Raw genomic sequence first — 18203 nt, 5'->3', positions numbered from 1 at the left:
ATTTCTGCAAGAAGACAAAATAAAATGCTTACAGTACCTGGTATTCCTAGGCAGTCTCCCACTCAAGTACTAACCAGGCCCAACCCGGTTTAGCTTCTGAGATCAGACGGGATCAGGCGTTGTCAGAGTGGTTTGGCCGTAAGCGACAATTAGCTGGAAATGTGCGGTTTTCTTACCTTGCGAAATGTGTGCCTTGCCTTGCCTTGCCTTGCCTTGCGACCAGAAGGAAAATTCACAGAAGGAAAATTCAAACACATTTCTGCAAGAAGACAAAATAAAATGCTTACAGTACCTGGTATTCCTAGGCAGTCTCCCACTCAAGTACTAACCAGGCCCAACCCTGTTTAGCTTCTGAGATCAGACGGGATCAGGCGTTGTCAGAGTGGTTTGGCCGTAAGCGACAGTTAGTTGGAAATGTGCGGTTTTCTTACCTTGCGAAATGTGTACCTTGCCTTGCCTTGCCTTGCGACCAGAAGGAAAACTCAAACACATTTCTGCAAGAAGACAAAATAAAATGCTTACAGTACCTGGTATTCCGAGGCAGTCTCCCACTCAAGTACTAACCAGGCCCAACCCTGTTTAGCTTCTGAGATCAGACAGGATCAGGCGTTGTCAGAGTGGTTTGGCCGTAAGCGACAGTTAGTTGGAAATGTGCCGTTTTCTTACCTTGCGAAATGTTTGCCTTGCCTTGCCTTGCCTTGCGACCAGAAGGAAAATTCACAGAAGGAAAATTCAAACACATTTCTGCAAGAATACAAAATAAAATGCTTACAGTACCTGGTATTCCTAGGCAGTCTCCCACTCAAGTACTAACCAGGCCCAACCCGGTTTAGCTTCTGAGATCAGACGGGATCAGGCGTTGTCAGAGTGGTTTGGCCGTAAGCGACAATTAGCTGGAAATGTGCGGTTTTCTTACCTTGCGAAATGTGTGCCTTGCCTTGCCTTGCCTTGCGACCAGAAGGAAAATTCACAGAAGGAAAATTCAAACACATTTCTGCAAGAAGACAAAATAAAATGCTTACAGTACCTGGTATTCCTAGGCAGTCTCCCACTCAAGTACTAACCAGGCCCAACCCTGTTTAGCTTCTGAGATCAGACGGGATCAGGCGTTGTCAGAGTGGTTTGGCCGTAAGCGACAGTTAGTTGGAAATGTGCGGTTTTCTTACCTTGCGAAATGTGTACCTTGCCTTGCCTTGCCTTGCGACCAGAAGGAAAATTCACAGAAGGAAAACTCAAACACATTTCTGCAAGAAGACAAAATAAAATGCTTACAGTACCTGGTATTCCGAGGCAGTCTCCCACTCAAGTACTAACCAGGCCCAACCCTGTTTAGCTTCTGAGATCAGACAGGATCAGGCGTTGTCAGAGTGGTTTGGCCGTAAGCGACAGTTAGTTGGAAATGTGCGGTTTTCTTACCTTGCGAAATGTTTGCCTTGCCTTGCCTTGCCTTGCGACCAGAAGGAAAATTCACAGAAGGAAAATTCAAACACATTTCTGCAAGAAGACAAAATAAAATGCTTACAGTACCTGGTATTCCTAGGCAGTCTCCCAATCAAGTACTAACCAGGCCCAACCCGGTTTAGCTTCTGAGATCAGACGGGATCAGGCGTTGTCAGAGTGGTTTGGCCGTAAGCGACAGTTAGTTGTAAATGTGCGGTTTTCTTACCTTGCGAAATGTGTGCCTTGCCTTGCCTTGCGACCAGAAGGAAAATTCACAGAAGGAAAATTCAAACACATTTCTGCAAGAAGACAAAATAAAATGCTTACAGTACCTGGTATTCCTAGGCAGTCTCCCACTCAAGTACTAACCAGGCCCAACCCTGTTTAGCTTCTGAGATCAGACGGGATCAGGTGTTGTCAGAGTGGTTTGGCCGTAAGCGACAGTTAGTTGGAAATGTGCGGTTTTCTTACCTTGCGAAATGTGTACCTTGCCTTGCCTTGCCTTGCGACCAGAAGGAAAATTCACAGAAGGAAAACTCAAACACATTTCTGCAAGAAGACAAAATAAAATGCTTACAGTACCTGGTATTCCAAGGCAGTCTCCCACTCAAGTACTAACCAGGCACAACCCTGTTTAGCTTCTGAGATCAGACAGGATCAGGCGTTGTCAGAGTGGTTTGGCCGTAAGCGACAGTTAGCTGGAAATGTGCGGTTTTCTTACCTTGCGAAATGTTTGCCTTGCCTTGCCTTGCCTTGCCTTGCGACCAGAAGGAAAATTCACAGAAGGAAAATTCAAACACATTTCTGCAAGAAGACAAAATAAAATGCTTACAGTACCTGGTATTCCTAGGCAGTCTCCCACTCAAGTACTAACCAGGCCCAACCCGGTTTAGCTTCTGAGATCAGACGGGATCAGGCGTTGTCAGAGTGGTTTGGCCGTAAGCGACAGTTAGCTGGAAATGTGCGGTTTTCTTACCTTGCGAAATGTTTGCCTTGCCTTGCCTTGCCTTGCCTTGCGACCAGAAGGAAAATTCACAGAAGGAAAATTCAAACACATTTCTGCAAGAAGACAAAATAAAATGCTTACAGTACCTGGTATTCCAAGGCAGTCTCCCACTCAAGTACTAACCAGGCACAACCCTGTTTAGCTTCTGAGATCAGACAGGATCAGGCGTTGTCAGAGTGGTTTGGCCGTAAGCGACAGTTAGCTGGAAATGTGCGGTTTTCTTACCTTGCGAAATGTTTGCCTTGCCTTGCCTTGCCTTGCCTTGCGACCAGAAGGAAAATTCACAGAAGGAAAATTCAAACACATTTCTGCAAGAAGACAAAATAAAATGCTTACAGTACCTGGTATTCCTAGGCAGTCTCCCACTCAAGTACTAACCAGGCCCAACCCGGTTTAGCTTCTGAGATCAGACAGGATCAGGCGTTGTCAGAGTGGTTTGGCCGTAAGCGACAGTTAGCTGGAAATGTGCGGTTTTCTTACCTTGCGAAATGTTTGCCTTGCCTTGCCTTGCCTTGCCTTGCCTTGCGACCAGAAGGAAAATTCACAGAAGGAAAATTCAAACACATTTCTGCAAGAAGACAAAATAAAATGCCTACAGTACCTGGTATTCCTAGGCAGTCTCCCACTCAAGTACTAACCAGGCCCAACCCTGTTTAGCTTCTGAGATCAGACGGGATCAGGCGTTGTCAGAGTGGTTTGGCCGTAAGCGACAGTTAGTTGGAAATGTGCGGTTTTCTTACCTTGCGAAATGTGTGCCTTGCCTTGCCTTGCGACCAGAAGGAAAATTCACAGAAGGAAAATTCAAACACATTTCTGCAAGAAGACAAAATAAAATGCTTACAGTACCTGGTATTCCTAGGCAGTCTCCCACTCAAGTACTAACCAGGCCCAACCCTGTTTAGCTTCTGAGATCAGACGGGATCAGGCGTTGTCAGAGTGGTTTGGCCGTAAGCGACAGTTAGTTGGAAATGTGCGGTTTTCTTACCTTGCGAAATGTGTACCTTGCCTTGCCTTGCCTTGCGACCAGAAGGAAAATTCACAGAAGGAAAACTCAAACACATTTCTGCAAGAAGACAAAATAAAATGCTTACAGTACCTGGTATTCCGAGGCAGTCTCCCACTCAAGTACTAACCAGGCCCAACCCTGTTTAGCTTCTGAGATCAGACAGGATCAGGCGTTGTCAGAGTGGTTTGGCCGTAAGCGACAGTTAGTTGGAAATGTGCGGTTTTCTTACCTTGCGAAATGTTTGCCTTGCCTTGCCTTGCCTTGCGACCAGAAGGAAAATTCACAGAAGGAAAATTCAAACACATTTCTGCAAGAATACAAAATAAAATGCTTACAGTACCTGGTATTCCTAGGCAGTCTCCCACTCAAGTACTAACCAGGCCCAACCCGGTTTAGCTTCTGAGATCAGACGGGATCAGGCGTTGTCAGAGTGGTTTGGCCGTAAGCGACAATTAGCTGGAAATGTGCGGTTTTCTTACCTTGCGAAATGTGTGCCTTGCCTTGCCTTGCCTTGCCTTGCCTTGCGACCAGAAGGAAAATTCACAGAAGGAAAATTCAAACACATTTCTGCAAGAAGACAAAATAAAATGCTTACAGTACCTGGTATTCCTAGGCAGTCTCCCACTCAAGTACTAACCAGGCCCAACCCTGTTTAGCTTCTGAGATCAGACGGGATCAGGCGTTGTCAGAGTGGTTTGGCCGTAAGCGACAGTTAGTTGGAAATGTGCGGTTTTCTTACCTTGCGAAATGTGTACCTTGCCTTGCCTTGCCTTGCGACCAGAAGGAAAATTCACAGAAGGAAAACTCAAACACATTTCTGCAAGAAGACAAAATAAAATGCTTACAGTACCTGGTATTCCGAGGCAGTCTCCCACTCAAGTACTAACCAGGCCCAACCCTGTTTAGCTTCTGAGATCAGACAGGATCAGGCGTTGTCAGAGTGGTTTGGCCGTAAGCGACAGTTAGTTGGAAATGTGCGGTTTTCTTACCTTGCGAAATGTTTGCCTTGCCTTGCCTTGCCTTGCGACCAGAAGGAAAATTCACAGAAGGAAAATTCAAACACATTTCTGCAAGAAGACAAAATAAAATGCTTACAGTACCTGGTATTCCTAGGCAGTCTCCCAATCAAGTACTAACCAGGCCCAACCCGGTTTAGCTTCTGAGATCAGACGGGATCAGGCGTTGTCAGAGTGGTTTGGCCGTAAGCGACAGTTAGTTGGAAATGTGCGGTTTTCTTACCTTGCGAAATGTGTGCCTTGCCTTGCCTTGCCTTGCGACCAGAAGGAAAATTCACAGAAGGAAAATTCAAACACATTTCTGCAAGAAGACAAAATAAAATGCTTACAGTACCTGGTATTCCTAGGCAGTCTCCCACTCAAGTACTAACCAGGCCCAACCCTGTTTAGCTTCTGAGATCAGACGGGATCAGGCGTTGTCAGAGTGGTTTGGCCGTAAGCGACAGTGAGTTGGAAATGTGCGGTTTTCTTACCTTGCGAAATGTGTACCTTGCCTTGCCTTGCCTTGCGACCAGAAGGAAAATTCACAGAAGGAAAACTCAAACACATTTCTGCAAGAAGACAAAATAAAATGCTTACAGTACCTGGTATTCCAAGGCAGTCTCCCACTCAAGTACTAACCAGGCACAACCCTGTTTAGCTTCTGAGATCAGACAGGATCAGGCGTTGTCAGAGTGGTTTGGCCGTAAGCGACAGTTAGCTGGAAATGTGCGGTTTTCTTACCTTGCGAAATGTTTGCCTTGCCTTGCCTTGCGACCAGAAGGAAAATTCACAGAAGGAAAATTCAAACACATTTCTGCAAGAAGACAAAATAAAATGCTTACAGTACCTGGTATTCCTAGGCAGTCTCCCACTCAAGTACTAACCAGGCCCAACCCGGTTTAGCTTCTGAGATCAGACGGGATCAGGCGTTGTCAGAGTGGTTTGGCCGTAAGCGACAGTTAGCTGGAAATGTGCGGTTTTCTTACCTTGCGAAATGTTTGCCTTGCCTTGCCTTGCCTTGCGACCAGAAAGAAAATTCACAGAAGGAAAATTCAAACACATTTCTGCAAGAAGACAAAATAAAATGCCTACAGTACCTGGTATTCCTAGGCAGTCTCCCACTCAAGTACTAACCAGGCCCAACCCTGTTTAGCTTCTGAGATCAGACGGGATCAGGCGTTGTCAGAGTGGTTTGGCCGTAAGCGACAGTTAGTTGGAAATGTGCGGTTTTCTTACCTTGCGAAATGTGTGCCTTGCCTTGCCTTGCCTTGCGACCAGAAGGAAAATTCACAGAAGGAAAACTCAAACACATTTCTGCAAGAAGACAAAATAAAATGCTTACAGTACCTGGTATTCCTAGGCAGTCTCCCACTCAAGTACTAACCAGGCCCAACCCGGTTTAGCTTCTGAGATCAGACGGGATCAGGCGTTGTCAGAGTGGTTTGGCCGTAAGCGACAGTTAGTTGGAAATGTGCGGTTTTCTTACCTTGCGAAATGTGTGCCTTGCCTTGCCTTGCCTTGCGACCAGAAGGAAAATTCACAGAAGGAAAATTCAAACACATTTCTGCAAGAAGACAAAATAAAATGCTTACAGTACCTGGTATTCCTAGGCAGTCTCCCACTCAAGTACTAACCAGGCCCAACCCTGTTTAGCTTCTGAGATCAGACGGGATCAGGCGTTGTCAGAGTGGTTTGGCTGTAAGCGACAGTTAGTTGGAAATGTGCGGTTTTCTTACCTTGCGAAATGTGCGCCTTGCCTTGCCTTGCCTTGCCTTGCCTTGCGACCAGAAGGAAAATTCACAGAAGGAAAATTCAAACACATTTCTGCAAGAAGACAAAATAAAATGCTTACAGTACCTGGTATTCCTAGGCAGTCTCCCACTCAAGTACTAACCAGGCCCAACCCGGTTTAGCTTCTGAGATCAGACGGGATCAGGCGTTGTCAGAGTGGTTTGGCCGTAAGCGACAATTAGCTGGAAATGTGCGGTTTTCTTACCTTGCGAAATGTGTGCCTTGCCTTGCCTTGCCTTGCGACCAGAAGGAAAATTCACAGAAGGAAAATTCAAACACATTTCTGCAAGAAGACAAAATAAAATGCTTACAGTACCTGGTATTCCTAGGCAGTCTCCCACTCAAGTACTAACCAGGCCCAACCCTGTTTAGCTTCTGAGATCAGACGGGATCAGGCGTTGTCAGAGTGGTTTGGCCGTAAGCGACAGTTAGTTGGAAATGTGCGGTTTTCTTACCTTGCGAAATGTGTACCTTGCCTTGCCTTGCCTTGCGACCAGAAGGAAAATTCACAGAAGGAAAACTCAAACACATTTCTGCAAGAAGACAAAATAAAATGCTTACAGTACCTGGTATTCCGAGGCAGTCTCCCACTCAAGTACTAACCAGGCCTAACCCTGTTTAGCTTCTGAGATCAGACAGGATCAGGCGTTGTCAGAGTGGTTTGGCCGTAAGCAACAGTTAGTTGGAAATGTGCGGTTTTCTTACCTTGCGAAATGTTTGCCTTGCCTTGCCTTGCCTTGCGACCAGAAGGAAAATTCACAGAAGGAAAATTCAAACACATTTCTGCAAGAAGACAAAATAAAATGCTTACAGTACCTGGTATTCCTAGGCAGTCTCCCAATCAAGTACTAACCAGGCCCAACCCGGTTTAGCTTCTGAGATCAGACGGGATCAGGCGTTGTCAGAGTGGTTTGGCCGTAAGCGACAGTTAGTTGGAAATGTGCGGTTTTCTTACCTTGCGAAATGTGTGCCTTGCCTTGCCTTGCCTTGCGACCAGAAGGAAAATTCACAGAAGGAAAATTCAAACACATTTCTGCAAGAAGACAAAATAAAATGCTTACAGTACCTGGTATTCCTAGGCAGTCTCCCACTCAAGTACTAACCAGGCCCAACCCTGTTTAGCTTCTGAGATCAGACGGGATCAGGCGTTGTCAGAGTGGTTTGGCCGTAAGCGACAGTTAGTTGGAAATGTGCGGTTTTCTTACCTTGCGAAATGTGTACCTTGCCTTGCCTTGCCTTGCGACCAGAAGGAAAATTCACAGAAGGAAAACTCAAACACATTTCTGCAAGAAGACAAAATAAAATGCTTACAGTACCTGGTATTCCAAGGCAGTCTCCCACTCAAGTACTAACCAGGCACAACCCTGTTTAGTTTCTGAGATCAGACAGGATCAGGCGTTGTCAGAGTGGTTTGGCCGTAAGCGACAGTTAGCTGGAAATGTGCGGTTTTCTTACCTTGCGAAATGTGTGCCTTGCCTTGCCTTGCCTTGCGACCAGAAGGAAAATTCACAGAAGGAAAACTCAAACACATTTCTGCAAGAAGACAAAATAAAATGCTTACAGTACCTGGTATTCCTAGGCAGTCTCCGACTCAAGTACTAACCAGGCCCAACCCGGTTTAGCTTCTGAGATCAGACGGGATCAGGCGTTGTCAGAGTGGTTTGGCCGTAAGCGACAGTTAGTTGGAAATGTGCGGTTTTCTTACCTTGCGAAATGTGTGCCTTGCCTTGCCTTGCCTTGCGACCAGAAGGAAAATTCACAGAAGGAAAATTCAAACACATTTCTGCAAGAAGACAAAATAAAATGCTTACAGTACCTGGTATTCCTAGGCAGTCTCCCACTCAAGTACTAACCAGGCCCAACCCTGTTTAGCTTCTGAGATCAGACGGGATCAGGCGTTGTCAGAGTGGTTTGGCTGTAAGCGACAGTTAGTTGGAAATGTGCGGTTTTCTTACCTTGCGAAATGTGTGCCTTGCCTTGCCTTGCCTTGCCTTGCGACCAGAAGGAAAATTCACAGAAGGAAAATTCAAACACATTTCTGCAAGAAGACAAAATAAAATGCTTACAGTACCTGGTATTCCTAGGCAGTCTCCCACTCAAGTACTAACCAGGCCCAACCCTGTTTAGCTTCTGAGATCAGACGGGATCAGGCGTTGTCAGAGTGGTTTGGCCGTAAGCGACAGTTAGTTGGAAATGTGCGGTTTTCTTACCTTGCGAAATGTGTACCTTGCCTTGCCTTGCCTTGCGACCAGAAGGAAAATTCACAGAAGGAAAACTCAAACACATTTCTGCAAGAAGACAAAATAAAATGCTTACAGTACCTGGTATTCCGAGGCAGTCTCCCACTCAAGTACTAACCAGGCCCAACCCTGTTTAGCTTCTGAGATCAGACAGGATCAGGCGTTGTCAGAGTGGTTTGGCCGTAAGCGACAGTTAGTTGGAAATGTGCGGTTTTCTTACCTTGCGAAATGTTTGCCTTGCCTTGCGACCAGAAGGAAAATTCACAGAAGGAAAATTCAAACACATTTCTGCAAGAAGACAAAATAAAATGCTTACAGTACCTGGTATTCCTAGGCAGTCTCCCAATCAAGTACTAACCAGGCCCAACCCGGTTTAGCTTCTGAGATCAGACGGGATCAGGCGTTGTCAGAGTGGTTTGGCCGTAAGCGACAGTTAGTTGGAAATGTGCGGTTTTCTTACCTTGCGAAATGTGTGCCTTGCCTTGCCTTGCGACCAGAAGGAAAATTCACAGAAGGAAAATTCAAACACATTTCTGCAAGAAGACAAAATAAAATGCTTACAGTACCTGGTATTCCTAGGCAGTCTCCCACTCAAGTACTAACCAGGCCCAACCCGGTTTAGCTTCTGAGATCAGACGGGATCAGGCGTTGTCAGAGTGGTTTGGCCGTAAGCGACAATTAGCTGGAAATGTGCGGTTTTCTTACCTTGCGAAATGTGTGCCTTGCCTTGCCTTGCCTTGCCTTGCGACCAGAAGGAAAATTCACAGAAGGAAAATTCAAACACATTTCTGCAAGAAGACAAAATAAAATGCTTACAGTACCTGGTATTCCTAGGCAGTCTCCCACTCAAGTACTAACCAGGCCCAACCCGGTTTAGCTTCTGAGATCAGACGGGATCAGGCGTTGTCAGAGTGGTTTGGCCGTAAGCGACAATTAGCTGGAAATGTGCGGTTTTCTTACCTTGCGAAATGTGTGCCTTGCCTTGCCTTGCCTTGCGACCAGAAGGAAAATTCACAGAAGGAAAATTCAAACACATTTCTGCAAGAAGACAAAATAAAATGCTTACAGTACCTGGTATTCCTAGGCAGTCTCCCACTCAAGTACTAACCAGGCCCCACCCTGTTTAGCTTCTGAGATCAGACGGGATCAGGCGTTGTCAGAGTGGTTTGGCCGTAAGCGACAGTTAGTTGGAAATGTGCGGTTTTCTTACCTTGCGAAATGTGTACCTTGCCTTGCCTTGCCTTGCGACCAGAAGGAAAATTCACAGAAGGAAAACTCAAACACATTTCTGCAAGAAGACAAAATAAAATGCTTACAGTACCTGGTATTCCGAGGCAGTCTCCCACTCAAGTACTAACCAGGCCCAACCCTGTTTAGCTTCTGAGATCAGACAGGATCAGGCGTTGTCAGAGTGGTTTGGCCGTAAGCGACAGTTAGTTGGAAATGTGCGGTTTTCTTACCTTGCGAAATGTTTGCCTTGCCTTGCCTTGCCTTGCGACCAGAAGGAAAATTCACAGAAGGAAAATTCAAACACATTTCTGCAAGAATACAAAATAAAATGCTTACAGTACCTGGTATTCCTAGGCAGTCTCCCACTCAAGTACTAACCAGGCCCAACCCGGTTTAGCTTCTGAGATCAGACGGGATCAGGCGTTGTCAGAGTGGTTTGGCCGTAAGCGACAATTAGCTGGAAATGTGCGGTTTTCTTACCTTGCGAAATGTGTGCCTTGCCTTGCCTTGCCTTGCCTTGCGACCAGAAGGAAAATTCACAGAAGGAAAATTCAAACACATTTCTGCAAGAAGACAAAATAAAATGCTTACAGTACCTGGTATTCCTAGGCAGTCTCCCACTCAAGTACTAACCAGGCCCAACCCGGTTTAGCTTCTGAGATCAGACAGGATCAGGCGTTGTCAGAGTGGTTTGGCCGTAAGCGACAATTAGCTGGAAATGTGCGGTTTTCTTACCTTGCGAAATGTGTGCCTTGCCTTGCCTTGCCTTGCCTTGCGACCAGAAGGAAAATTCACAGAAGGAAAATTCAAACACATTTCTGCAAGAAGACAAAATAAAATGCTTACAGTACCTGGTATTCCTAGGCAGTCTCCCACTCAAGTACTAACCAGGCCCAACCCTGTTTAGCTTCTGAGATCAGACGGGATCAGGCGTTGTCAGAGTGGTTTGGCCGTAAGCGACAGTTAGTTGGAAATGTGCGGTTTTCTTACCTTGCGAAATGTGTACCTTGCCTTGCCTTGCCTTGCCTTGCGACCAGAAGGAAAATTCACAGAAGGAAAACTCAAACACATTTCTGCAAGAAGACAAAATAAAATGCTTACAGTACCTGGTATTCCGAGGCAGTCTCCCACTCAAGTACTAACCAGGCCCAACCCTGTTTAGCTTCTGAGATCAGACAGGATCAGGCGTTGTCAGAGTGGTTTGGCCGTAAGCGACAGTTAGTTGGAAATGTGCGGTTTTCTTACCTTGCGAAATGTTTGCCTTGCCTTGCCTTGCCTTGCGACCAGAAGGAAAATTCACAGAAGGAAAATTCAAACACATTTCTGCAAGAAGACAAAATAAAATGCTTACAGTACCTGGTATTCCTAGGCAGTCTCCCACTCAAGTACTAACCAGGCCCAACCCTGTTTAGCTTCTGAGATCAGACGGGATCAGGCGTTGTCAGAGTGGTTTGGCCGTAAGCGACAGTTAGTTGGAAATGTGCGGTTTTCTTACCTTGCGAAATGTGTACCTTGCCTTGCCTTGCCTTGCGACCAGAAGGAAAATTCACAGAAGGAAAACTCAAACACATTTCTGCAAGAAGACAAAATAAAAAGCTTACAGTACCTGGTATTCCGAGGCAGTCTCCCACTCAAGTACTAACCAGGCCCAACCCTGTTTAGCTTCTGAGATCAGACAGGATCAGGCGTTGTCAGAGTGGTTTGGCCGTAAGCAACAGTTAGTTGGAAATGTGCGGTTTTCTTACCTTGCGAAATGTTTGCCTTGCCTTGCCTTGCCTTGCGACCAGAAGGAAAATTCACAGAAGGAAAATTCAAACACATTTCTGCAAGAATACAAAATAAAATGCTTACAGTACCTGGTATTCCTAGGCAGTCTCCCACTCAAGTACTAACCAGGCCCAACCCGGTTTAGCTTCTGAGATCAGACGGGATCAGGCGTTGTCAGAGTGGTTTGGCCGTAAGCGACAATTAGCTGGAAATGTGCGGTTTTCTTACCTTGCGAAATGTGTGCCTTGCCTTGCCTTGCCTTGCCTTGCGACCAGAAGGAAAATTCACAGAAGGAAAATTCAAACACATTTCTGCAAGAAGACAAAATAAAATGCTTACAGTACCTGGTATTCCTAGGCAGTCTCCCACTCAAGTACTAACCAGGCCCAACCCTGTTTAGCTTCTGAGATCAGACGGGATCAGGCGTTGTCAGAGTGGTTTGGCCGTAAGCGACAGTTAGTTGGAAATGTGCGGTTTTCTTACCTTGCGAAATGTGTACCTTGCCTTGCCTTGCCTTGCGACCAGAAGGAAAATTCACAGAAGGAAAACTCAAACACATTTCTGCAAGAAGACAAAATAAAATGCTTACAGTACCTGGTATTCCGAGGCAGTCTCCCACTCAAGTACTAACCAGGCCCAACCCTGTTTAGCTTCTGAGATCAGACAGGATCAGGCGTTGTCAGAGTGGTTTGGCCGTAAGCGACAGTTAGTTGGAAATGTGCGGTTTTCTTACCTTGCGAAATGTTTGCCTTGCCTTGCCTTGCCTTGCGACCAGAAGGAAAATTCACAGAAGGAAAATTCAAACACATTTCTGCAAGAATACAAAATAAAATGCTTACAGTACCTGGTATTCCTAGGCAGTCTCCCACTCAAGTACTAACCAGGCCCAACCCGGTTTAGCTTCTGAGATCAGACGGGATCAGGCGTTGTCAGAGTGGTTTGGCCGTAAGCGACAATTAGCTGGAAATGTGCGGTTTTCTTACCTTGCGAAATGTGTGCCTTGCCTTGCCTTGCCTTGCGACCAGAAGGAAAATTCACAGAAGGAAAATTCAAACACATTTCTGCAAGAAGACAAAATAAAATGCTTACAATACCTGGTATTCCTAGGCAGTCTCCCACTCAAGTACTAACCAGGCCCAACCCGGTTTAGCTTCTGAGATCAGACGGGATCAGGCGTTGTCAGAGTGGTTTGGCCGTAAGCGACAATTAGCTGGAAATGTGCGGTTTTCTTACCTTGCGAAATGTGTGCCTTGCCTTGCCTTGCCTTGCCTTGCGACCAGAAGGAAAATTCACAGAAGGAAAATTCAAACACATTTCTGCAAGAAGACAAAATAAAATGCTTACAGTACCTGGTATTCCTAGGCAGTCTCCCACTCAAGTACTAACCAGGCCCAACCCGGTTTAGCTTCTGAGATCAGACGGGATCAGGCGTTGTCAGAGTGGTTTGGCCGTAAGCGACAATTAGCTGGAAATGTGCGGTTTTCTTACCTTGCGAAATGTGTGCCTTGCCTTGCCTTGCCTTGCGACCAGAAGGAAAATTCACAGAAGGAAAATTCAAACACATTTCTGCAAGAAGACAAAATAAAATGCTTACAGTACCTGGTATTCCTAGGCAGTCTCCCACTCAAGTACTAACCAGGCCCAACCCTGTTTAGCTTCTGAGATCAGACGGGATCAGGCGTTGTCAGAGTGGTTTGGCCGTAAGCGACAGTTAGTTGGAAATGTGCGGTTTTCTTACCTTGCGAAATGTGTACCTTGCCTTGCCTTGCCTTGCGACCAGAAGGAAAATTCACAGAAGGAAAACTCAAACACATTTCTGCAAGAAGACAAAATAAAATGCTTACAGTACCTGGTATTCCTAGGCAGTCTCCCACTCAAGTACTAACCAGGCCCAACCCGGTTTAGCTTCTGAGATCAGACGGGATCAGGCGTTGTCAGAGTGGTTTGGCCGTAAGCGACAATTAGCTGGAAATGTGCGGTTTTCTTACCTTGCGAAATGTGTGCCTTGCCTTGCCTTGCCTTGCCTTGCGACCAGAAGGAAAATTCACAGAAGGAAAATTCAAACACATTTCTGCAAGAAGACAAAATAAAATGCTTACAGTACCTGGTATTCCTAGGCAGTCTCCCACTCAAGTACTAACCAGGCCCAACCCGGTTTAGCTTCTGAGATCAGACGGGATCAGGCGTTGTCAGAGTGGTTTGGCCGTAAGCGACAATTAGCTGGAAATGTGCGGTTTTCTTACCTTGCGAAATGTGTGCCTTGCCTTGCCTTGCCTTGCGACCAGAAGGAAAATTCACAGAAGGAAAATTCAAACACATTTCTGCAAGAAGACAAAATAAAATGCTTACAGTACCTGGTATTCCTAGGCAGTCTCCCACTCAAGTACTAACCAGGCCCAACCCTGTTTAGCTTCTGAGATCAGACGGGATCAGGCGTTGTCAGAGTGGTTTGGCCGTAAGCGACAGTTAGTTGGAAATGTGCGGTTTTCTTACCTTGCGAAATGTTTGCCTTGCCTTGCCTTGCCTTGCCTTGCGACCAGAAGGAAAATTCACAGAAGGAAAATTCAAACACATTTCTGCAAGAATACAAAATAAAATGCTTACAGTACCTGGTATTCCTAGGCAGTCTCCCACTCAAGTACTAACCAGGCCCAACCCGGTTTAGCTTCTGAGATCAGACGGGATCAGGCGTTGTCAGAGTGGTTTGGCCGTAAGCGACAATTAGCTGGAAATGTGCGGTTTTCTTACCTTGCGAAATGTGTGCCTTGCCTTGCCTTGCCTTGCGACCAGAAGGAAAATTCACAGAAGGAAAATTCAAACACATTTCTGCAAGAAGACAAAATAAAATGCTTACAGTACCTGGTATTCCTAGGCAGTCTCCCACTCAAGTACTAACCAGGCCCAACCCGGTTTAGCTTCTGAGATCAGACAGGATCAGGCGTTGTCAGAGTGGTTTGGCCGTAAGCGACAATTAGCTGGAAATGTGCGGTTTTCTTACCTTGCGAAATGTGTGCCTTGCCTTGCCTTGCCTTGCCTTGCGACCAGAAGGAAAATTCACAGAAGGAAAATTCAAACACATTTCTGCAAGAAGACAAAATAAAATGCTTACAGTACCTGGTATTCCTAGGCAGTCTCCCACTCAAGTACTAACCAGGCCCAACCCGGTTTAGCTTCTGAGATCAGACGGGATCAGGCGTTGTCAGAGTGGTTTGGCCGTAAGCGACAATTAGCTGGAAATGTGCGGTTTTCTTACCTTGCGAAATGTGTGCCTTGCCTTGCCTTGCCTTGCGACCAGAAGGAAAATTCACAGAAGGAAAATTCAAACACATTTCTGCAAGAAGACAAAATAAAATGCTTACAGTACCTGGTATTCCTAGGCAGTCTCCCACTCAAGTACTAACCAGGCCCAACCCTGTTTAGCTTCTGAGATCAGACGGGATCAGGCGTTGTCAGAGTGGTTTGGCCGTAAGCGACAGTTAGTTGGAAATGTGCGGTTTTCTTACCTTGCGAAATGTGTACCTTGCCTTGCCTTGCCTTGCGACCAGAAGGAAAATTCACAGAAGGAAAACTCAAACACATTTCTGCAAGAAGACAAAATAAAATGCTTACAGTACCTGGTATTCCGAGGCAGTCTCCCACTCAAGTACTAACCAGGCCCAACCCTGTTTAGCTTCTGAGATCAGACAGGATCAGGCGTTGTCAGAGTGGTTTGGCCGTAAGCGACAGTTAGTTGGAAATGTGCGGTTTTCTTACCTTGCGAAATGTTTGCCTTGCCTTGCCTTGCCTTGCGACCAGAAGGAAAATTCACAGAAGGAAAATTCAAACACATTTCTGCAAGAATACAAAATAAAATGCTTACAGTACCTGGTATTCCTAGGCAGTCTCCCACTCAAGTACTAACCAGGCCCAACCCAGTTTAGCTTCTGAGATCAGACGGGATCAGGCGTTGTCAGAGTGGTTTGGCCGTAAGCGACAATTAGCTGGAAATGTGCGGTTTTCTTACCTTGCGAAATGTGTGCCTTGCCTTGCCTTGCCTTGCCTTGCGACCAGAAGGAAAATTCACAGAAGGAAAATTCAAACACATTTCTGCAAGAAGACAAAATAAAATGCTTACAGTACCTGGTATTCCTAGGCAGTCTCCCACTCAAGTACTAACCAGGCCCAACCCGGTTTAGCTTCTGAGATCAGACGGGATCAGGCGTTGTCAGAGTGGTTTGGCCGTAAGCGACAATTAGCTGGAAATGTGCGGTTTTCTTACCTTGCGAAATGTGTGCCTTGCCTTGCCTTGCCTTGCGACCAGAAGGAAAATTCACAGAAGGAAAATTCAAACACATTTCTGCAAGAAGACAAAATAAAATGCTTACAGTACCTGGTATTCCTAGGCAGTCTCCCACTCAAGTACTAACCAGGCCCAACCCTGTTTAGCTTCTGAGATCAGACGGGATCAGGCGTTGTCAGAGTGGTTTGGCCGTAAGCGACAGTTAGTTGGAAATGTGCGGTTTTCTTACCTTGCGAAATGTGTACCTTGCCTTGCCTTGCCTTGCGACCAGAAGGAAAATTCACAGAAGGAAAACTCAAACACATTTCTGCAAGAAGACAAAATAAAATGCTTACAGTACCTGGCATTCCAAGGCAGTCTCCCACTCAAGTACTAACCAGGCCCAACCCTGTTTAGCTTCTGAGATCAGACAGGATCAGGCGTTGTCAGAGTGGTTTGGCCGTAAGCGACAGTTAGTTGGAAATGTGCGGTTTTCTTACCTTGCGAAATGTTTGCCTTGCCTTGCCTTGCCTTGCGACCAGAAGGAAAATTCACAGAAGGAAAATTCAAACACATTTCTGCAAGAATACAAAATAAAATGCTTACAGTTCCTGGTATTCCTAGGCAGTCTCCCACTCAAGTACTAACCAGGCCCAACCCGGTTTAGCTTCTGAGATCAGACGGGATCAGGCGTTGTCAGAGTGGTTTGGCCGTAAGCGACAATTAGCTGGAAATGTGCGGTTTTCTTACCTTGCGAAATGTGTGCCTTGCCTTGCCTTGCCTTGCGACCAGAAGGAAAATTCACAGAAGGAAAATTCAAACACATTTCTGCAAGAAGACAAAATAAAATGCTTACAGTACCTGGTATTCCTAGGCAGTCTCCCACTCAAGTACTAACCAGGCCCAACCCTGTTTAGCTTCTGAGATCAGACGGGATCAGGCGTTGTCAGAGTGGTTTGGCCGTAAGCGACAGTTAGTTGGAAATGTGCGGTTTTCTTACCTTGCGAAATGTGTACCTTGCCTTGCCTTGCCTTGCGACCAGAAGGAAAATTCACAGAAGGAAAACTCAAACACATTTCTGCAAGAAGACAAAATAAAATGCTTACAGTACCTGGTATTCCGAGGCAGTCTCCCACTCAAGTACTAACCAGGCCCAACCCTGTTTAGCTTCTGAGATCAGACAGGATCAGGCGTTGTCAGAGTGGTTTGGCCGTAAGCGACAGTTAGTTGGAAATGTGCGGTTTTCTTACCTTGCGAAATGTTTGCCTTGCCTTGCCTTGCCTTGCGACCAGAAGGAAAATTCACAGAAGGAAAATTCAAACACATTTCTGCAAGAAGACAAAATAAAATGCTTACAGTACCTGGTATTCCTAGGCAGTCTCCCAATCAAGTACTAACCAGGCCCAACCCGGTTTAGCTTCTGAGATCAGACGGGATCAGGCGTTGTCAGAGTGGTTTGGCCGTAAGCGACAGTTAGTTGGAAATGTGCGGTTTTCTTACCTTGCGAAATGTGTGCCTTGCCTTGCCTTGCGACCAGAAGGAAAATTCACAGAAGGAAAATTCAAACACATTTCTGCAAGAAGACAAAATAAAATGCTTACAGTACCTGGTATTCCTAGGCAGTCTCCCACTCAAGTACTAACCAGGCCCAACCCTGTTTAGCTTCTGAGATCAGACGGGATCAGGCGTTGTCAGAGTGGTTTGGCCATAAGCAACAGTTAGTAGGAAATGTGCGGTTTTCTTACCTTGCGAAATGTGTGCCTTGCCTTGCCTTGTGACCAGAAGGAAAATTCACAGAAGGAAAACTCAAACACATTTCTGCAAGAAGACAAAATAAAATGCCTACAGTACCTGGTATTCCGAGGCAGTCTTCCACTCAAGTACTAACCAGGCACAACCCTGTTTAGCTTCTGAGATCAGACGGGATCAGGCGTTGTCAGAGTGGTTTGGCCGTAAGTGACAGTTAGTTGGAAATGTGCGGTTTTCTTACCTTGCGAAATGTGTACCTTGCCTTGCCTTGCCTTGCGACCAGAAGGAAAATTCACAGAAGGAAAACTCAAACACATTTCTGCAAGAAGACAAAATAAAATGCTTACAGTACCTGGTATTCCGAGGCAGTCTCCCACTCAAGTACTAACCAGGCCCAACCCTGTTTAGCTTCTGAGATCAGACAGGATCAGGCGTTGTCAGAGTGGTTTGGCCGTAAGCGACAGTTAGTTGGAAATGTGCGGTTTTCTTACCTTGCGAAATGTTTGCCTTGCCTTGCCTTGCCTTGCGACCAGAAGGAAAATTCACAGAAGGAAAATTCAAACACATTTCTGCAAGAATACAAAATAAAATGCTTACAGTACCTGGTATTCCTAGGCAGTCTCCCACTCAAGTACTAACCAGGCCCAACCCGGTTTAGCTTCTGAGATCAGACGGGATCAGGCGTTGTCAGAGTGGTTTGGCCGTAAGCGACAATTAG

General features: G+C 46.0%; 24 non-coding genes and 49 pseudogenes across 24 annotated transcripts; all 73 read right to left on the bottom strand.

Moving 5' to 3' along the window:
* Nucleotides 1-25: 25 nt before the first annotated feature.
* On the bottom strand, nucleotides 26-144 carry LOC132865472 (5S ribosomal RNA; annotated as a pseudogene).
* A 136-nt stretch (nucleotides 145-280) lies between these two features.
* Nucleotides 281-399, bottom strand: LOC132865104 (5S ribosomal RNA). Its single transcript, XR_009650281.1, has one exon. It is a non-coding gene; the product is annotated as a 5S ribosomal RNA (ribosomal RNA).
* Nucleotides 400-515: 116 nt separating this feature from the next.
* LOC132864850 (5S ribosomal RNA) lies at nucleotides 516-634 on the bottom strand (annotated as a pseudogene).
* A 131-nt stretch (nucleotides 635-765) lies between these two features.
* On the bottom strand, nucleotides 766-884 carry LOC132865471 (5S ribosomal RNA; annotated as a pseudogene).
* Nucleotides 885-1015: 131 nt separating this feature from the next.
* LOC132865103 (5S ribosomal RNA) lies at nucleotides 1016-1134 on the bottom strand. Its single transcript, XR_009650280.1, has one exon. It is a non-coding gene; the product is annotated as a 5S ribosomal RNA (ribosomal RNA).
* Nucleotides 1135-1265: 131 nt separating this feature from the next.
* LOC132864849 (5S ribosomal RNA) lies at nucleotides 1266-1384 on the bottom strand (annotated as a pseudogene).
* A 131-nt stretch (nucleotides 1385-1515) lies between these two features.
* On the bottom strand, nucleotides 1516-1634 carry LOC132864941 (5S ribosomal RNA; annotated as a pseudogene).
* A 126-nt stretch (nucleotides 1635-1760) lies between these two features.
* Nucleotides 1761-1879, bottom strand: LOC132864814 (5S ribosomal RNA). Its single transcript, XR_009650254.1, has one exon. It is a non-coding gene; the product is annotated as a 5S ribosomal RNA (ribosomal RNA).
* A 131-nt stretch (nucleotides 1880-2010) lies between these two features.
* Nucleotides 2011-2129, bottom strand: LOC132865044 (5S ribosomal RNA; annotated as a pseudogene).
* Nucleotides 2130-2265: 136 nt separating this feature from the next.
* Nucleotides 2266-2384, bottom strand: LOC132865470 (5S ribosomal RNA; annotated as a pseudogene).
* Nucleotides 2385-2520: 136 nt separating this feature from the next.
* On the bottom strand, nucleotides 2521-2639 carry LOC132865043 (5S ribosomal RNA; annotated as a pseudogene).
* Nucleotides 2640-2775: 136 nt separating this feature from the next.
* On the bottom strand, nucleotides 2776-2894 carry LOC132865015 (5S ribosomal RNA; annotated as a pseudogene).
* Nucleotides 2895-3035: 141 nt separating this feature from the next.
* On the bottom strand, nucleotides 3036-3154 carry LOC132865306 (5S ribosomal RNA). The gene has a single exon (XR_009650460.1). It is a non-coding gene; the product is annotated as a 5S ribosomal RNA (ribosomal RNA).
* A 126-nt stretch (nucleotides 3155-3280) lies between these two features.
* On the bottom strand, nucleotides 3281-3399 carry LOC132865090 (5S ribosomal RNA). Its single transcript, XR_009650279.1, has one exon. It is a non-coding gene; the product is annotated as a 5S ribosomal RNA (ribosomal RNA).
* Nucleotides 3400-3530: 131 nt separating this feature from the next.
* Nucleotides 3531-3649, bottom strand: LOC132864847 (5S ribosomal RNA; annotated as a pseudogene).
* A 131-nt stretch (nucleotides 3650-3780) lies between these two features.
* LOC132865469 (5S ribosomal RNA) lies at nucleotides 3781-3899 on the bottom strand (annotated as a pseudogene).
* Nucleotides 3900-4040: 141 nt separating this feature from the next.
* Nucleotides 4041-4159, bottom strand: LOC132865078 (5S ribosomal RNA). Its single transcript, XR_009650278.1, has one exon. It is a non-coding gene; the product is annotated as a 5S ribosomal RNA (ribosomal RNA).
* Nucleotides 4160-4290: 131 nt separating this feature from the next.
* LOC132864846 (5S ribosomal RNA) lies at nucleotides 4291-4409 on the bottom strand (annotated as a pseudogene).
* Nucleotides 4410-4540: 131 nt separating this feature from the next.
* LOC132864940 (5S ribosomal RNA) lies at nucleotides 4541-4659 on the bottom strand (annotated as a pseudogene).
* A 131-nt stretch (nucleotides 4660-4790) lies between these two features.
* Nucleotides 4791-4909, bottom strand: LOC132865066 (5S ribosomal RNA). The gene has a single exon (XR_009650277.1). It is a non-coding gene; the product is annotated as a 5S ribosomal RNA (ribosomal RNA).
* A 131-nt stretch (nucleotides 4910-5040) lies between these two features.
* On the bottom strand, nucleotides 5041-5159 carry LOC132865040 (5S ribosomal RNA; annotated as a pseudogene).
* A 126-nt stretch (nucleotides 5160-5285) lies between these two features.
* Nucleotides 5286-5404, bottom strand: LOC132865467 (5S ribosomal RNA; annotated as a pseudogene).
* A 131-nt stretch (nucleotides 5405-5535) lies between these two features.
* Nucleotides 5536-5654, bottom strand: LOC132865305 (5S ribosomal RNA). Its single transcript, XR_009650459.1, has one exon. It is a non-coding gene; the product is annotated as a 5S ribosomal RNA (ribosomal RNA).
* A 131-nt stretch (nucleotides 5655-5785) lies between these two features.
* On the bottom strand, nucleotides 5786-5904 carry LOC132865466 (5S ribosomal RNA; annotated as a pseudogene).
* A 131-nt stretch (nucleotides 5905-6035) lies between these two features.
* LOC132865226 (5S ribosomal RNA) lies at nucleotides 6036-6154 on the bottom strand. Its single transcript, XR_009650387.1, has one exon. It is a non-coding gene; the product is annotated as a 5S ribosomal RNA (ribosomal RNA).
* Nucleotides 6155-6295: 141 nt separating this feature from the next.
* Nucleotides 6296-6414, bottom strand: LOC132865464 (5S ribosomal RNA; annotated as a pseudogene).
* A 131-nt stretch (nucleotides 6415-6545) lies between these two features.
* LOC132865054 (5S ribosomal RNA) lies at nucleotides 6546-6664 on the bottom strand. The gene has a single exon (XR_009650276.1). It is a non-coding gene; the product is annotated as a 5S ribosomal RNA (ribosomal RNA).
* A 131-nt stretch (nucleotides 6665-6795) lies between these two features.
* On the bottom strand, nucleotides 6796-6914 carry LOC132865027 (5S ribosomal RNA; annotated as a pseudogene).
* A 131-nt stretch (nucleotides 6915-7045) lies between these two features.
* LOC132864939 (5S ribosomal RNA) lies at nucleotides 7046-7164 on the bottom strand (annotated as a pseudogene).
* A 131-nt stretch (nucleotides 7165-7295) lies between these two features.
* LOC132865042 (5S ribosomal RNA) lies at nucleotides 7296-7414 on the bottom strand. The gene has a single exon (XR_009650275.1). It is a non-coding gene; the product is annotated as a 5S ribosomal RNA (ribosomal RNA).
* Nucleotides 7415-7545: 131 nt separating this feature from the next.
* Nucleotides 7546-7664, bottom strand: LOC132865095 (5S ribosomal RNA; annotated as a pseudogene).
* Nucleotides 7665-7795: 131 nt separating this feature from the next.
* Nucleotides 7796-7914, bottom strand: LOC132865004 (5S ribosomal RNA; annotated as a pseudogene).
* Nucleotides 7915-8045: 131 nt separating this feature from the next.
* LOC132865225 (5S ribosomal RNA) lies at nucleotides 8046-8164 on the bottom strand. The gene has a single exon (XR_009650386.1). It is a non-coding gene; the product is annotated as a 5S ribosomal RNA (ribosomal RNA).
* Nucleotides 8165-8300: 136 nt separating this feature from the next.
* Nucleotides 8301-8419, bottom strand: LOC132865029 (5S ribosomal RNA). The gene has a single exon (XR_009650274.1). It is a non-coding gene; the product is annotated as a 5S ribosomal RNA (ribosomal RNA).
* Nucleotides 8420-8550: 131 nt separating this feature from the next.
* On the bottom strand, nucleotides 8551-8669 carry LOC132864844 (5S ribosomal RNA; annotated as a pseudogene).
* A 121-nt stretch (nucleotides 8670-8790) lies between these two features.
* LOC132864938 (5S ribosomal RNA) lies at nucleotides 8791-8909 on the bottom strand (annotated as a pseudogene).
* Nucleotides 8910-9035: 126 nt separating this feature from the next.
* Nucleotides 9036-9154, bottom strand: LOC132865463 (5S ribosomal RNA; annotated as a pseudogene).
* A 136-nt stretch (nucleotides 9155-9290) lies between these two features.
* Nucleotides 9291-9409, bottom strand: LOC132865462 (5S ribosomal RNA; annotated as a pseudogene).
* Nucleotides 9410-9540: 131 nt separating this feature from the next.
* LOC132865314 (5S ribosomal RNA) lies at nucleotides 9541-9659 on the bottom strand. Its single transcript, XR_009650467.1, has one exon. It is a non-coding gene; the product is annotated as a 5S ribosomal RNA (ribosomal RNA).
* Nucleotides 9660-9790: 131 nt separating this feature from the next.
* Nucleotides 9791-9909, bottom strand: LOC132864843 (5S ribosomal RNA; annotated as a pseudogene).
* A 131-nt stretch (nucleotides 9910-10040) lies between these two features.
* LOC132865460 (5S ribosomal RNA) lies at nucleotides 10041-10159 on the bottom strand (annotated as a pseudogene).
* Nucleotides 10160-10295: 136 nt separating this feature from the next.
* On the bottom strand, nucleotides 10296-10414 carry LOC132865014 (5S ribosomal RNA; annotated as a pseudogene).
* A 136-nt stretch (nucleotides 10415-10550) lies between these two features.
* On the bottom strand, nucleotides 10551-10669 carry LOC132865017 (5S ribosomal RNA). The gene has a single exon (XR_009650273.1). It is a non-coding gene; the product is annotated as a 5S ribosomal RNA (ribosomal RNA).
* A 136-nt stretch (nucleotides 10670-10805) lies between these two features.
* On the bottom strand, nucleotides 10806-10924 carry LOC132864842 (5S ribosomal RNA; annotated as a pseudogene).
* A 131-nt stretch (nucleotides 10925-11055) lies between these two features.
* Nucleotides 11056-11174, bottom strand: LOC132865005 (5S ribosomal RNA). Its single transcript, XR_009650272.1, has one exon. It is a non-coding gene; the product is annotated as a 5S ribosomal RNA (ribosomal RNA).
* Nucleotides 11175-11305: 131 nt separating this feature from the next.
* On the bottom strand, nucleotides 11306-11424 carry LOC132865619 (5S ribosomal RNA; annotated as a pseudogene).
* Nucleotides 11425-11555: 131 nt separating this feature from the next.
* LOC132865459 (5S ribosomal RNA) lies at nucleotides 11556-11674 on the bottom strand (annotated as a pseudogene).
* Nucleotides 11675-11810: 136 nt separating this feature from the next.
* LOC132864992 (5S ribosomal RNA) lies at nucleotides 11811-11929 on the bottom strand. The gene has a single exon (XR_009650270.1). It is a non-coding gene; the product is annotated as a 5S ribosomal RNA (ribosomal RNA).
* Nucleotides 11930-12060: 131 nt separating this feature from the next.
* LOC132864841 (5S ribosomal RNA) lies at nucleotides 12061-12179 on the bottom strand (annotated as a pseudogene).
* Nucleotides 12180-12310: 131 nt separating this feature from the next.
* On the bottom strand, nucleotides 12311-12429 carry LOC132865458 (5S ribosomal RNA; annotated as a pseudogene).
* A 131-nt stretch (nucleotides 12430-12560) lies between these two features.
* LOC132864978 (5S ribosomal RNA) lies at nucleotides 12561-12679 on the bottom strand (annotated as a pseudogene).
* A 136-nt stretch (nucleotides 12680-12815) lies between these two features.
* Nucleotides 12816-12934, bottom strand: LOC132865457 (5S ribosomal RNA; annotated as a pseudogene).
* Nucleotides 12935-13065: 131 nt separating this feature from the next.
* Nucleotides 13066-13184, bottom strand: LOC132864979 (5S ribosomal RNA). The gene has a single exon (XR_009650269.1). It is a non-coding gene; the product is annotated as a 5S ribosomal RNA (ribosomal RNA).
* Nucleotides 13185-13315: 131 nt separating this feature from the next.
* Nucleotides 13316-13434, bottom strand: LOC132865456 (5S ribosomal RNA; annotated as a pseudogene).
* Nucleotides 13435-13570: 136 nt separating this feature from the next.
* LOC132865455 (5S ribosomal RNA) lies at nucleotides 13571-13689 on the bottom strand (annotated as a pseudogene).
* A 131-nt stretch (nucleotides 13690-13820) lies between these two features.
* Nucleotides 13821-13939, bottom strand: LOC132864967 (5S ribosomal RNA). Its single transcript, XR_009650268.1, has one exon. It is a non-coding gene; the product is annotated as a 5S ribosomal RNA (ribosomal RNA).
* A 136-nt stretch (nucleotides 13940-14075) lies between these two features.
* LOC132865453 (5S ribosomal RNA) lies at nucleotides 14076-14194 on the bottom strand (annotated as a pseudogene).
* Nucleotides 14195-14325: 131 nt separating this feature from the next.
* On the bottom strand, nucleotides 14326-14444 carry LOC132865012 (5S ribosomal RNA; annotated as a pseudogene).
* Nucleotides 14445-14580: 136 nt separating this feature from the next.
* LOC132865452 (5S ribosomal RNA) lies at nucleotides 14581-14699 on the bottom strand (annotated as a pseudogene).
* A 131-nt stretch (nucleotides 14700-14830) lies between these two features.
* LOC132864955 (5S ribosomal RNA) lies at nucleotides 14831-14949 on the bottom strand. Its single transcript, XR_009650267.1, has one exon. It is a non-coding gene; the product is annotated as a 5S ribosomal RNA (ribosomal RNA).
* A 131-nt stretch (nucleotides 14950-15080) lies between these two features.
* Nucleotides 15081-15199, bottom strand: LOC132864840 (5S ribosomal RNA; annotated as a pseudogene).
* A 131-nt stretch (nucleotides 15200-15330) lies between these two features.
* LOC132865332 (5S ribosomal RNA) lies at nucleotides 15331-15449 on the bottom strand. The gene has a single exon (XR_009650484.1). It is a non-coding gene; the product is annotated as a 5S ribosomal RNA (ribosomal RNA).
* A 136-nt stretch (nucleotides 15450-15585) lies between these two features.
* LOC132865451 (5S ribosomal RNA) lies at nucleotides 15586-15704 on the bottom strand (annotated as a pseudogene).
* A 131-nt stretch (nucleotides 15705-15835) lies between these two features.
* Nucleotides 15836-15954, bottom strand: LOC132864943 (5S ribosomal RNA). Its single transcript, XR_009650266.1, has one exon. It is a non-coding gene; the product is annotated as a 5S ribosomal RNA (ribosomal RNA).
* Nucleotides 15955-16085: 131 nt separating this feature from the next.
* LOC132864983 (5S ribosomal RNA) lies at nucleotides 16086-16204 on the bottom strand (annotated as a pseudogene).
* A 131-nt stretch (nucleotides 16205-16335) lies between these two features.
* Nucleotides 16336-16454, bottom strand: LOC132864997 (5S ribosomal RNA; annotated as a pseudogene).
* A 131-nt stretch (nucleotides 16455-16585) lies between these two features.
* LOC132864931 (5S ribosomal RNA) lies at nucleotides 16586-16704 on the bottom strand. Its single transcript, XR_009650265.1, has one exon. It is a non-coding gene; the product is annotated as a 5S ribosomal RNA (ribosomal RNA).
* Nucleotides 16705-16835: 131 nt separating this feature from the next.
* Nucleotides 16836-16954, bottom strand: LOC132864839 (5S ribosomal RNA; annotated as a pseudogene).
* A 131-nt stretch (nucleotides 16955-17085) lies between these two features.
* Nucleotides 17086-17204, bottom strand: LOC132864937 (5S ribosomal RNA; annotated as a pseudogene).
* A 126-nt stretch (nucleotides 17205-17330) lies between these two features.
* LOC132865281 (5S ribosomal RNA) lies at nucleotides 17331-17449 on the bottom strand. Its single transcript, XR_009650437.1, has one exon. It is a non-coding gene; the product is annotated as a 5S ribosomal RNA (ribosomal RNA).
* Nucleotides 17450-17575: 126 nt separating this feature from the next.
* On the bottom strand, nucleotides 17576-17694 carry LOC132865081 (5S ribosomal RNA; annotated as a pseudogene).
* Nucleotides 17695-17825: 131 nt separating this feature from the next.
* On the bottom strand, nucleotides 17826-17944 carry LOC132864838 (5S ribosomal RNA; annotated as a pseudogene).
* A 131-nt stretch (nucleotides 17945-18075) lies between these two features.
* Nucleotides 18076-18194, bottom strand: LOC132865450 (5S ribosomal RNA; annotated as a pseudogene).
* Between the last annotated feature and the right edge of the window lie 9 nt (nucleotides 18195-18203).

The sequence above is a fragment of the Neoarius graeffei genome, chromosome 17 (genome assembly GCF_027579695.1).
Source record: "Neoarius graeffei isolate fNeoGra1 chromosome 17, fNeoGra1.pri, whole genome shotgun sequence".
Classification (NCBI taxonomy): domain Eukaryota; kingdom Metazoa; phylum Chordata; class Actinopteri; order Siluriformes; family Ariidae; genus Neoarius; species Neoarius graeffei.
This window is presented reverse-complemented; position numbering and strand designations above follow the sequence as displayed.